Raw genomic sequence first — 13,980 nt, 5'->3', positions numbered from 1 at the left:
TGCTGTGGTCTCCCAGCTTTACCTATGGCTGATTGAGGTATTATGTCTTGCATTGTGTCAGGGTTGACTGTAGTTTTATTAAGAGGTTAGATTATGGATTTGTGTAGGATTGTGTGGATAGAAATGATCCTGCCTCAGTCAAGGGTTGGACTAGATGACTAGATGACCTCTGGAGGTCCCTTCCAGCCATACTTCTTAAATGCTTATTTATCATTCATTCTACCTGAGCTTCTACATATCAGGACTGATCAAAGAACCAACTGATCAAAGAATTCAAAACGGATGTGGAGAAGCTTGAGAGAGTCCAGAGAAGAGCCATGCGCATGATCAGAGGTTAGAAAAACAGACCTTACGACGACAGGCTGAGATCCATGGGGCTCTTTAGCCTGGAAAAGCGCAGGCTCAGGGGCAGTCTGATGGCCACCTACATGTTTATCGGGGTGACCACCAGTATCTGGGGGAACGTCTGTTCACCAGAGCACCCCAAGGGATGACGAGGTCGAACGGTTATAAATTACTGCAAGACTGTTTCAGGTTGGACTTAAGGAAGAATTTCTTTACGTCCAAGCCCCCAAGGTCTGGAATAGCTTGCCATTGGCGGTGGTTCAAGCACCTACTTTGAACGCCTTCAAGAGAAACCTGGATATTTATCTTGCTGGGATCCTGTGACCCCAGCTGACTTCCTGCCCCTGGGGCAGGGGGCTGGACTTTATGATCTTCTGAGGTCCCTTCCAGTCCTAATGTCTATGAAATCTGTGAACCACTTCTCATGGAAGATACTTGCTACAGAAGTGGGTTGTTTCTTTAAAATATTACTATTTGATCAGCATCCTCTTGGCTTTGTCCAAGTTTAAATCTTTTTCAGCATACAGGGCAACTGTTACGCGGAGAAGAGTGTTAGAAATTGATGTGTATATGATTAAGAGTATCATTTAACTGATATGCAGATGTCTCACTGATGTCACAGCCTATGAAGTGAGGTATGGCCATTTTACATCATATTTAACATAATACATTTTGAAGACTGTCTGGAAAGCCATTTAGATCCATATATACTTTTGTATAGACTCATCCTGCCTCAGTGCAGGAGGCTGGACTAGGTGATACTCTGAGGTCCCTTTCAGCTCTACATTTCTAGGATTCTTTGATTTCATAAAAATTACATTGAACCAAGACCATTACACAGGGGAACATTTAACCTCGGATGGTGGCGATTTGAATAGCCTTTTTTTAAAATTGTCAGTAAACAACAATATCACTCCTGGTGAGCCTCTTACTGCATATTTGAATTATATTCCCTATTCCCATTTCCTCCTGCTGGGCTGAAATCTTTTCCTAACTTTTCCATTTATAATTTCTGCCGTTTTCTTAGTGCAACCTTTCTGACCTCTCCTAATCTTTTGATCGCTTCTGTTTGTAAAGCTTTTTTATTTTTCATTGTTAACATACACATATTTTCCACATGAGTATTAACAAAACTCATTCATAACTTGTATTTGTTACCTTTAACAGATCCTTTTGCATTCAGTCAACCTCCCACCATCACCTGGGTATTAACTTATTCATATTTCAAAACTGGTAGCTAGGTATTACAATATCTATTTGATCCTGATATAAAACAATGTATTATTTTTGTCTCAGAAATCCTTTCAGTCACACTTACATTAGGGAATCTATACAGTTCAATAAGTTATCACATATCTGGTTCCCTAAATTAGTCTCCTTTGAACTTTAACTTAATAAAGACACTGTGGTTTTTGTGCGAAACCTAACTCTAATTATCTTGGGTATTTTGTATATTATTTTCCTCCAAATCGCATCTTTCTTTAGACATTCCTTCTGTACACAAAGTACATAGTTTTGCCTTTTAACACACTCATTTTATTCAGGAATCCTTTACAATTCCTGACTGGGTTATTTAACAACATAACATACTGCAAAGAGGCTTTTTCTAGACCACAAATCCTTATTTCAATACTTTGAGTTTTGAGCTATTTCCTTTACATTTAAATCAGTTGTTGCCATGAATTCTTAGATGCAACCATGTTTTCAGATTAGTCTTGGAGCTACTGGAGTTGATTTCTTCTTTTTCAGCATCATCATGCCCCAAAGCAGTAGTGTAACTAAGAGGGGGCATCCGCCCCAAGAATCCATTTTGTGGGAAGAAAGGGGCAAAGAAGTAGCAGTTGCCAAGAAGCTGTGTGTCCACGGTCATTCTGACCATGTGGGTGCTATAGTTTATCCCTTTCTTTCACACTATAGCTGCTTTTCTTTTTCAAAAGACTGGACTAGCACATTGATGCACTGCTTCCCCCTTGGGAGCTGCTGTGATACAAATGCCACCAAAAACACTGATAATGCCAGGCTGTTTGTGCAAGGGGGTGTCTTGTTTTGCACTCTCAGCCTGACAGTGGTTGGAAATATAGAGATTTTATGGCAGTCGGTCAGATTCTTTAAAAGTCAATTGAACAGAAAGTGGAAAATCCAGCTGTGTCCATGTGTAAATTATAACCAAAGCATGTGTCATTGATAAACTTTGCTATCAGGGCTTTCTGTTACATTTTATTTATATCATCTTTAAGCCTGAAAGAATGTTACTTTGGCTGGTTTTCAAAACATGAACGCCTAGCATATGTGGATTCACTGAATGGGAAATTAGTCACTCATTACCTCAGAGTATCCAATCACTTTAAAATCCCTGCAACATCAGCATGCCTCACCATGAAACAACCTCCCAGAGGCATTCTTGTTTTCAACATTCTTTTAATACAACTGTCTCTAAATGCACAAGTCACCTAGTGTAGTACAGAATAGAGTATGGAAGTGAAGCCTGTTCTTCACAATAGCTGGGCTCTTATGCCAGCCTTGACATTAGCACAATGCTTGCTATTTGTGTGTTATGTTACAGTACCTGCTGTCAGTAGAATTACGCATACTCTTATAACTTAGGTGTCATATGAAAATGGTAAATGCTCTCTGCTAACACTGAACAAGAGATTTTACTGGAACAAAGACATAGTACAAGCCCCAAAACTATATTGGCCCTCTCTCAGTCAGCCTTACTACAGTGCATCTACCTGGAACCCTTCTCAGCTCCTCCAGCTCAGAATAGAAAAAGACGCTTCCTCCTTTTCCAGTGCCCTTCCTGCATGAAGATGAACCTGGTCTTTTGAATTTCCTCCTGTAGCGAACTTCAGCACTAAAATGATCAGGAGAAGGGAGAATGGGTAAGGATCTGTGTGGGGGTAGAGAGGAATTTATTTGAGTTCCACACTTTTCAGCAAGCATCAGGGAGAGGACCAGGTACTGACCCACTCTACTCCTCCTGTGCCTTGAGCCTGACTGTCCTCAAGATTAGACTAGGGCTCTGACAAGTTGGTTTACACCTATACTGTGCTTCAGTGTAACCTTCCTTCAGAACTAATTGCTGCACTTTTTTCCTCCCAAAACTATACTAGATCAGCCAAGTCTGTTGCTTTTCCCAGGCACCTACTGATGTCAGATGCTTCCTACAGGTCTAACGGGAAACCTGATGAGCCTCTTCCTTTCCCTAGTCCTGCATTATGGTTTCAGTGCAGGGCATTTCATATGACATAAGGGTGAAGTGTGCGCCTTAAGAAATAACCCCAACACTATCATATTTGAAATGTCTGTTTCTCTGACTTCTCTCATAATTTACATGTTCCAAATCCAGATTCCCCAGACTCTCTCACATGACTAAATTCTCTCACACTCTGTTGATGTCCATGTTACTCAGATTTCTCATTTCCTTGCCACATTTGGTTTTGTTACACTGTAACTGTAAACTGACGTTCTATTGTAGTGGCTTGTGCTTGGAATTTTGCAAATATATTAACATTTCTGCAGTTACAGATTACTGCTTTCTTTGTTGAGGAAGTTATTGTTACAGTATCCAGAGGGTCCAGAAGAAACACCCTAGTCTCAGAGCCAGTCAGTTCTAGATTTGGGTTGTACGCAAGGACAGTGAAATCATACTCAGTGCTCCAAGGGCAGCATGGCTCTAGGGTTATGTTATGCTGTTAGAGGTACCATTGCATAGAGGAAACATTAAATTAAGGTCTCACTGGGTCATTGTGAAAACATAAAGAGTCTATGTAGGTTTTGCTTCGCTCATAAATAGTTTGTGAAAGTTGGTATGCTACAGTAAATGGCTTAATCCCCAGTCCAGCAAACACTTAATCACATGCATATTTTTGAACACATGACTAGTTCCAATGGGAAATTTATTAATGTGCTTAACTGCTTTACTAAACTGGGGGTTGGGCAAGCAGCAGCAACAGCAAAATAATCAGTACTGGCTGTAATGGTCAGTAAAGGTACAAGGAGGCCATCAGTTTGAAATCTATTCAGTTAAGGATGAAAAGAGAGTTAAAAGTCATTTCTGGTGCTCTGCCCACCCCTGATTCTCCTTAGTAAGGTATATGGATCTGTTATGTGTTCTCCTGTAGTTTGTGTGGAAGATCCACAAACAAAAGGGAAGCTGATTCCCTGGGGAAAACAGTGATCATAATCATGCACAAAGCCCTGTCAAATGCACAGAGTAACCAAGTGAGAAATAGTGATAAGATATTTTCTATCTCCAGCTTCTTTTGCTTACTTTAAGCTGAGGCACTACTTCTAACAACTGCTGCAGAATATACCAAATAGAAGGGAAAGAAGTGTGATTTTTACAGGGTGATTGTGCTTAAAGGTTACAGAAAATAAAATCTTACCATGAGTTAATCACATACTGTTCCTAGGATAGTATTCCCACACTTTAGCTGTCTGTTCAGGTCTTCAATACCCCTGGACCACACCTAGGACTGCTACATAAAGCATGGCACCAACTCCAGACACTACACCTGAAAATGGATGGAATGGAGCTATTTTATATCAGTGCTGAGTACAGACCAAGAAAGTCTCTGTCTGAAGCTTGCTTCTAGGCCCAAGTTCAGCTGTTCCTTTACATAGTGTTGGGGTCTGGTGCATGCAGTGTGCTCTGGAGGCATTGCAGAAATACCCTACATAGGCTAGCTAGAATGTAAACTAAACTAGCCGCTTACAACCTGTTGCCATGTCAGATGCTTTTACCTTCACACAAGATTTCTCCTTCAAGGGTATACTGAAGGGATTCCATTGTGTTACATAACCTATCAAAGTTTCCCCAGACTGTTCATCTGTTTCCTAGATCCATATCTAGGCTAACTCTACCCTTAGGGTGTGGACACATGGGCACTTGGAGCACTTTCAAAAAGGGAAGTCTCAAAAAGGTGGCAGCTGGTATGTTTTAACTGTTGTGCATAAATGAGCTGAGACTGATTCATATACAACAACCCTGCTCCAACTTTAACCCTAGCTGAAGGAGTGCTGAAGTTGGGGTGGGTTTGCTGCACTGGAATCAGCTCATTCACACAACAAAGAGAGCATACCAGCTGCTGCCTTTTAAAGTATCACCTTTTGAAAGGGCTCCCAGCTGTGTCTACAGTGCACCCTCAAGAAACTTTTATTAAAGTCTTGGGCTGGTGGACTAAAAATCAGTTCAAATAGTTGCTCATGGTACTTCCCTGTACTAGTGGAGGGACTCCACATTTAGTAGAGACCTTAAACTTTTGGGCATTTTATACATGCACCAAGGTGCCACGTGAATAATGTGTGTGTCTGTGTGTGTGTGTGTATATATATATATATATATATGTATGCATGTATGTATGTACAGACACATACACATATATTTTACTTCTGACAGACAACTTGATTGGTAATTTTGGGAAATCTCCATATATGTGATTAACTGGAAGGAAAAATGCAGAAGACAATAAATCTAGAAGGGGTTTGGTACCTCCTTCCCTGCCTATCACCTCCTTCCCTGCTAGTCTCTTCAACAAGGATAGGCAAGGTTTGCACTGGGCTGTCATGGGTAGCCAAATGCACACTGGGATAAATTAGTATCTTGTGATATTTGTGCAGTTCAGTAAAGCTTGGGCTGAAGATTTGTCTCTTGGTACCCATACACTTCTAAGTTTCCTGAGACCCAGGCAGCTACAAGATGGGAAGCCAGTTTTGACTGTTGCTTTATAAATTTAATGATCAGACTGTGCAGGAACTGCTGAGAGCACTTCCATCCCCTTACATCAGACACATGTCAGACCGACTCTTCAGGCTTCCTTTTTTCTTGATACAAATGATTTCGGACTCAATTTTATAATCCTCTGACACAAGCTTTTCATGTACAACAGTCTGTCACCAAGTCGGGCCAACTGTCTTCCTGCCTTATTCCATCCAAATTTTATACAAAACTGAAAAAAGGCTTTATCTAATAAATAAAGCCTCAGCTTGGCTGACAGGAACTATGGCTTATATCCCCCATTCAACCATAAATTTTCTGGGTGACCTTTAGCAAGCTTCTGAGCTCCTGGTCCATCAGATCATTCAAGCATGCATTTAACTATATTATTATATTACTGATTGGGGTTTAAATATATCCCCCTTCCAGTTCTTCAGCTGAGAATTAGAGATGAAGATGGTATCCACCTGTCTTACAAAAGTTTGGGGGGCAGGGTCAAGTATTCTGAGAAAGTTGACTGGAAGGCAGTATAGAAGTATAGTAAAAGCTGTGTTAACTGGCATTTTACTAACTGGAATAGTCTATTAACTGGAATTACTCAAGTATTTCTTGAGTAGGGCTGGGGGGGGTGAGGGCAGCGGGTGCCCTCTGCGGGCTGCACAGGCGCCACCCGGCCAGCCGGATGTAGGGGGGGTCAAGTTTGCATGTGGCAGTGGTGCATGCAAGCCCAGATAACCAGAGTTTTTAGATAACCAGCACCCCTCTTACCCCACTCATGAAATAATGAAGCTTTTACTGTATATGTCAGGGACCTTCTGTTGGTTATACAGACCTATCCATGGCACACCAGATTACTGTTCACTATCTGTGGGCAGCTCATTTGCTAAATGTATCTGGTACAAGGCCAATTAGCTAGTGGTTGAATAAGCTAATTCTCTACTTGTATGAACCCCCAAAGGTGAGGACAGTCCATAAGTGCTGAAAAATAAACAGCAAACCTCAATCCATGTCACCTGATTTGGCCAGCAGGAGTGTCTGAAGTAAATCCTGTCACCTCTTCTGCAGACCTATCATAACTATTGTTCTGCGTGAATCTGGGAAGCCTATAATGAAGTTACCATCCCTGCATGCTGCAGAGAGCCATAAGAACCACTCTGTTTCTCTCCCCTGCACAACAGAGGGTGCATCAACACCAGATGCTACATCACCATAGCAACAAGCTACTGCAACATAGTTTGTCGCTATGGCGTGTAGCATCAGCAGGCACTAACCATGGCACCACTGCCATTGCGCAGTAGGGTCAGAAACGACCTGTGCGCCATTGGGACTGTGCAGTACCAGCAGGAACTGCACATTTAGTATTTGCTTTAGTAAGTTTGACTCTGAATTTCATAGGTTTTAGCATGTGTGGATCTGAATTTCATATGTTCAGAATACATGTGTGCCCCACTGTGCAGTTGGTACGACTCAGTCATTTAGCAAGTACTAAATGACTGCGCTGTACCAACTGCACGGTGGGGAGCATGTCTAGATGTGCACAGAAGCTTGGGAATAGCAAAGTACTGAGAGTAGCATCACCGTCCAGTGAAGAGGATTTCTCCCTCAAATTCCACTGAACTCTTCCATGCCAAGTGCAGTCTGCCCTTGAAGCAAGGTAGGATTTAGCCCTGCATCTTTGTGTTCTGCCTGCTCTGCTCCTGATGACTAGATGCCCTCCCAGCTCCTTGCTTCCTGATTTACAGAAGAATGAATACTATCAAATTGGTTTTGGTGACCTTATTTTTCTCCTGGTTTGAACCTATAAAAGCTTGTGCATCTCTGAACCAATTACTCTAAGATGCCACCCTGCCCTGCCTCCTGCCTGACTTCTGACTAGCACAGCTAACTACCTCTCTCTAATGTGTATATGTATATGCATATGTACATATTTACTTCTGACATGCATGTAAATCATAATCTTCTTCCTGCAAACTTTTTTAAGTGTCAGTTGAGTGCTGGTGAAAGGTGCTGGGCTCACCGCCCCCCAGAGTCCTCTGTTAAATCCCAGAACAGGTCCATTACAGGCAGTGGCAAAGCATGCGTCTTTTCACTGCTCAGCTAAATTGTGTCAACACTGAACTAGAGAAACCAGCTCTTGTGATCGATTGTAGGGCTGTTTAGTTCATTGGCCTTTCCAGCTTGGACCTCTACTGAAAGTGATAAACCGGCTCAGTCATGATTGTTATTGGTGTTCATGATGGGGACACTTGTCCATGGGAATGGAACAGAATCCATGACTTCCTTCCTGTGGGCAGGCCAGCAGATTATATATAATTTAAAAGTGATTACAGTGTCTCTTTGCTATACAATAGCTCATTAATCCGGTCTGGGCCATGACTAAACCTTATGTGGCTGTACAGTGAGGATTGGAAAAGAGTAAGAAGCCTCCATTCCTCATTCTTATGTGGCCTTTGTGGTCCCTGGAGGGTTGAGATGGCTCTCAAGATGCATCTCACAAGAAGCAACTTGATTAAAGGGTCAACAAAGGGTAGAGATGGCAGAGGAAAGGTTGACCAGATGCAGTGGGGGAGAAAACTTTTTAAGGGACATTGCAGCTTGTCCTCTCTCTCTCCTCATACTGCTAGTAGAGGGTTCTGGGATACAGTCTGCTTCTCCCTCTTCATCTGAATTCCCCTTACTTTAGGCCCAGTGCTGTTAGCACTAGAGAAGCATACAAATAGGTACTGGTGCCAGGCCAGTGAAATTGCTTATCAAGCTAATCTGAGCGTTCAAGATAGTTATTACATGTTCAGAGCCTGCTTGTTCAGTAAAGTAATCCTTCACTTAGCACTCACTCTCCACTTGGGCTTCAAATGATTCCTGTAGTATTTTGGCCTGCTAAATTAATTGTGAAATTGAGAGAAGATCTGCTGGTCCTTTAAGCAAGTTTTGTGTTTAGGAGAAATAAAAACCACATTGTTTTTTTAAAGCGTAAACTATTTATGCCATTATACTACAGCCTCATCCTTATATAAACAAAACCAAAACAACAAAATCTTCTCTGACTCCACTGCATGGATGATATGGTTGTGTGTGCGTGTGCATGTGTGTGTGTGTGTGTGTGTGTATGTGTGTATTTAATTGATTTAATTGGCTTGTCTTCTCTGAAGCAGTGGGCCTGATTCTGACTTCAGACAAATTTTATACCATCATCTCTCCTCTGACTGCAGGGGAATCACTACAGATGTATACTGATGCAAGGATTATCTCACTCAGCATCTCCCCAAGTATTCTGTACAGCACTGAGTGCACTGTCAACCCAGGAAAAGCTTTATGCAGTGCATTGTGGGAATGATGCACACCAAATATAGTCTCCTGTGTGGATCTGTGCTCCTTTCTCATCTGCAACACATTTCTGTAGTTGCCATCCCCATTGTGATAGTGCCCCCATTGTGATAGTGCTTGTGTGTACTGTCTGCTGTTGGTGAGTACTAAATTATCTTGTAAAAGTGGTAGAAATGGGTCTCGGGGAAGTACAATTGAGGTCTTGGAACGTATCCCTATTTGTTACATTGTAAAGTGGGTTCCCTTTATGCAAATTCGAGTTATGCGCCTTTTTCCAGGAACGCAGGTACAGCATAAAGCGAGGGAAACCTGTACTGGGTTATATTAATATGAGTGCAACTTGCAAATCAAGTGAAGTGATTCTTCTGTTCTATTCAGCACTGATGAGGCCTCACCTTGAGTACTGTGTCCAGTTTTGTGCCCCACAATTCACAAAAGATGTGGGCAGATTGGAAAGAGTCCAGTGGAGAGCAACAAAAATGATATGAGTCTTGGAAAGCATGACTTACACGGAAAGGCTGAAAGAACTATGGTTATTTTGGCTAAAGAAGAGAAGACTGAAGCGGGGAGGGGTTGATAACAGTCTTCAAATACCTGAAGGGTGAAAATGGAGGGGCTGGAGATGGGCTTTTCACTCTGGCCATATGGGATAGGACTAGGAACAATTTAGGTTGGAGATCAGGAGGAAGTTTCTGACTATGAAGGTGGTCAAGCAATGGAACAGGCTACCTAGTGAAGTTGCGGAGTCTCTATCCTTGGAAATTTTCAAGAGCAAGTTGGATAGACACTTGGCAGGGATGTTTAGTCAGAGCTGATACTGCCTTGAGTGGGAGGCCAGACTAGATGCCCTTGTCATGTCCCTTCCAGCCCTACTTTTGTGTGATCCTATGAACTCTCAACAAATAAATCACCACCACTGTTGTGTCAGTTACTTTTAAAGTTCCATTGATCACTAAAGCTGTTAGTTAATTGCCAAAGAAATTCAACAATTTCTAAATCCGTGGCAGTAGAGTTTTCCTGTTTTCTTCATTCTCCTCTTAATATACTTCAATATCAGTTAGGGATCTGAGGCTTTAATCTGCAGTCTATGCTCCTGGAAGGTGCTCAACACAGCTCTTAATGAGGTCAATGAGATGTGGGGTCATTCAGCATCTCCTTAGGCTCCTAAAGGCTCTTGGGGAGAAAATTAACCTCTCTGCAGAGGACCAGTGCAAGCCATGTGTATTGCTCAAGTTGAATTAAACCATTAAAACAAAGCTTAAATAGGACTTTAGTGTCTGAGGTGCTGTCACTCAACATGCCTATTGCCCATCCGCAATTAAACCAGGAGGAACATAGAGCCCAGACCACCATAGACAAGCTGAAGTAAGTAATTTCCAGACTGGTTCATCCACCCTATTACATCATAAGCACTCATTTTCAATCCTCATTTATTTATATAAAGCAATAGGAATATTTCTGGCTCTTCGTCTTGTTTCACAAGCCATGCATTGTTTTGGTATTTTTCCTGGTTAGGTGGATTACAGAGTAGTACAGTTGCCCTTAAAATGGAGGGAAAAGAGAAAAATCAAAACATGTGTCAGCATCCTTGACCCAGGTTCCAACTTTAGCTTTTCTGTAGGGGATGCAGTACAAATGGTTTAGTTGCTTGTGAAGGCAAATGAAAAACAAATTCAGCTACTATGTAATCTCCAAATATTGTACCTAGAGTTGAAGCAACCACAGATGATGCTGTGCAGATGGTTTTCCCTCGCTAGTGAGAAGTACACCAGGGCCAGCTTTTATAATTTGTCATAAATATAATATCAAGCTTACACTGGAATCAGACTTGAAAATGTAAATGGATTTGTAATTATGAGCTAGAGACAGACATTCAAAAAGCCTGAGACTGAATCGATTCCCTGCAAAGCTTGAACTGATTTGGAGGTGGATAGACATTCCCTTTTCATTCCGGAAATGCAGACACACGCTTGCAGTGGCTCAGGCTAGAAGCTGGGGGTTGCTAGAGCAGCCCTCCCCTCCCTTCCATGGAGCTGAGCTGAGTGGGGGCAGCGGGAGGGGGGTGTGGCCAGGCCCTGGCAGGAGGCTCTTATTATTCCCCCTGTCCTAAGCAGCCCAGCAGGGAATGTTTATCACCCCTAACTCAGTGTTTATCAACCCATTAAGAAAACAAAGCCTCTCTCCATTAACTAATGGAGCTTTTCTTAAACAGCATTTCCAAGGAAGGACATTAAGTACCTGTTGATTAGCTCCAGAAAGTCTGTCTGCCTTTGTCATTTCCCTGCTTGCTAATGCTGAGGTGCGAGCGTAAGGCAGAGGGAAGAGGGGAATAATTCCTGTTTAGCAGGGAGAAGCCAGGCAGATGCTCTGTGCCTGCAAGTCTCTGCCAGAGCTGCAGCCAGGTAGCAGAGGGGAGGGGCCAGCCCTGCTGTGGAGCAGAAAGCCCTACCTAGCCCAGAGAGCATGCCGGGATGCTGGAGGAGTCTGGTTTATCTTAAACCAGCAAGAGGTCTGGGACAGACATTGCATAAATCGGTTTGACCCAAAGCAGTTAAGTCTGATAACTACATTCAACCAGGTTTATCTCAAACCGGTGTCAGCCATTTTCAAGCTGGTTTATGTACACTGAACATCTGTTCTGTTACAGGTTTAAACCAGTTTCTGATCACTTAAACTGGTTTAGGTGTAATGTCTGTCTCTAGCCATGATGCTTGCTTCCTTATAATAGCCTAGATTCAAATGTGGGTCTGGATAGAACAACTATTTTGCTTAGGTTTTGTTTTGTTTTTTGTTCTAGCCTTTGTAAATGTGAAATGCCTGGAACTGAACATACACTGGGAGTCTTAGTAATGGTATCTGTTAAATAACTAGCTTCTAATGACATGCGAATGAAACATTGTGCCTAATATACTTTATCCCAAATGGTAAAACCACACAGCAAGAGGAAATGGGAAGATTTAAACCAATACTTTTGTCAACCTATTCCTCTCCCAAATGTTGGGGGAGGGAGGGGAAGGGGGGGTTTGGAGCTAGATCTGAACTACTTCTGAAATCTCTTGGGTTTTTAAAAAAATGAAACCTCCAACAGGTGACAGTGAAAAGTCTCAAACCATTTCTTAATTTTGTCCCTTTCAATTAAGTATGCATAGGACAAGATTGGGGCCATTGATTCAAAAACATCTCCTTCATAACCATTATCCAGAAAGATCTCTTGTAAGATTGAATAAACTGGGGTCAGGAGCTAAACTATTATTCAAAACTGAAATGACTAGCTTTTTAAAATAAAAAGTAGCTCCAATTTTATTTCAATAATTCCAATTTTGCCTCTACCTGTATCGTCTTTCTGGTTTTTAAGATTCTTATTAAGGTGATACTTCTCATCCAGTTGTACAATACATAGCATTTTTTAGCTGCATAGGGCCCGCTGTATCCTATTGCCATAACTTCTTTTTTGTACTCTAGCTCACGATATTGCACTTTTAGTACAGAAAGACAACTAGAAAAATTACATGCTGCTGAACATTTGTAGGAGGAACAGGATGTACTAACCCCCCCCTCCCGACAAAAAAACCACAAAAACAAAAAAACCCCAACAAAAACAAGCAAACCCTAATTCCCCAATTAAAACCCCAAGAAGACTCAGAACTACCAGGAGATTCAGCTTTTGCTGAGAAAGTGATATATAACTTCAAGAAACACTTACATACGATTCACAATATAAACCCAAAGATTTCATACAAGAATCCAGTGTATCAAAAACATTCTGACCTATTGTGGTCAGAGTTCTCTGCAACGGAAGAATTGCTCTATTATTTTTCTGTAGTGAAAACACAAGTGGAAGCTAAGGGAGCGTATATGTGCCTGGGGGCGGGGTGTTTTCATTACAGCAATTCCTGGAGAGCTGTTCTAATTAAAACTCTACAGCATCATATGTATTAAGCCCCTGAGCATTTAAACATGACTGCAGGATGCTTTAACTAAAGCTAATTTGATGAGCTTTAGTTAAAGTGCCCCCGTGGCCATTTTTAAAACTGTGGGCACATCCAGATGAGTGCACACATGCCTCTTACAGCATCCCAAAGCTCTTTGAGATACTGCAAGAGGCACATGAGGGAGCACGGGGCAAAATTAGACCCCTAGATATGCAGGGGGGTCAGAAAAAACTGCAGAGGAAAAAAGCAGGGCGGGGTACGGTCACAAACCATAGGGCGGGGTACGGTCACAAACCACAGACCCTGAGGCAGCTGAAGGCTGGGTCCTCCACAGAGATGTTCTAGTAGCCGGCCAGAGCATCTCTATGGTTGGCTTTCACCCCCATGCTGAAGCATGCTGCCTGCTTATGCAGGGCAGGCAGCGTGCCAGCTGCAGGGAGCTGGACCCAGGTTCTTGCCGGTAAGTAGGAGGTGGGGGGGCTGGAGGAGGTGGGAGGGGACAATGGGAGAACCCCCACCAGTCCCGCCTACTCCCCCACCCCCGATCACTGCCCTGCCTGACCCATCCCCCATCTACCCCCTGGGCCCCTGATCACTGCCCTGCCTGGCCCCATCCCTTACCCGCCCCTTGAGTCTCCCCAATCCCTGCCCCGCCCATCC

This window comes from Gavialis gangeticus, unplaced genomic scaffold (genome assembly GCF_001723915.1).
Source record: "Gavialis gangeticus isolate Ggan-Ray unplaced genomic scaffold, GavGan_comp1, whole genome shotgun sequence".
NCBI lineage: Eukaryota > Metazoa > Chordata > Crocodylia > Gavialidae > Gavialis > Gavialis gangeticus.
The sequence above is the reverse complement of the archived record's forward strand: the minus strand, read 5'-3'. Positions refer to the sequence as shown.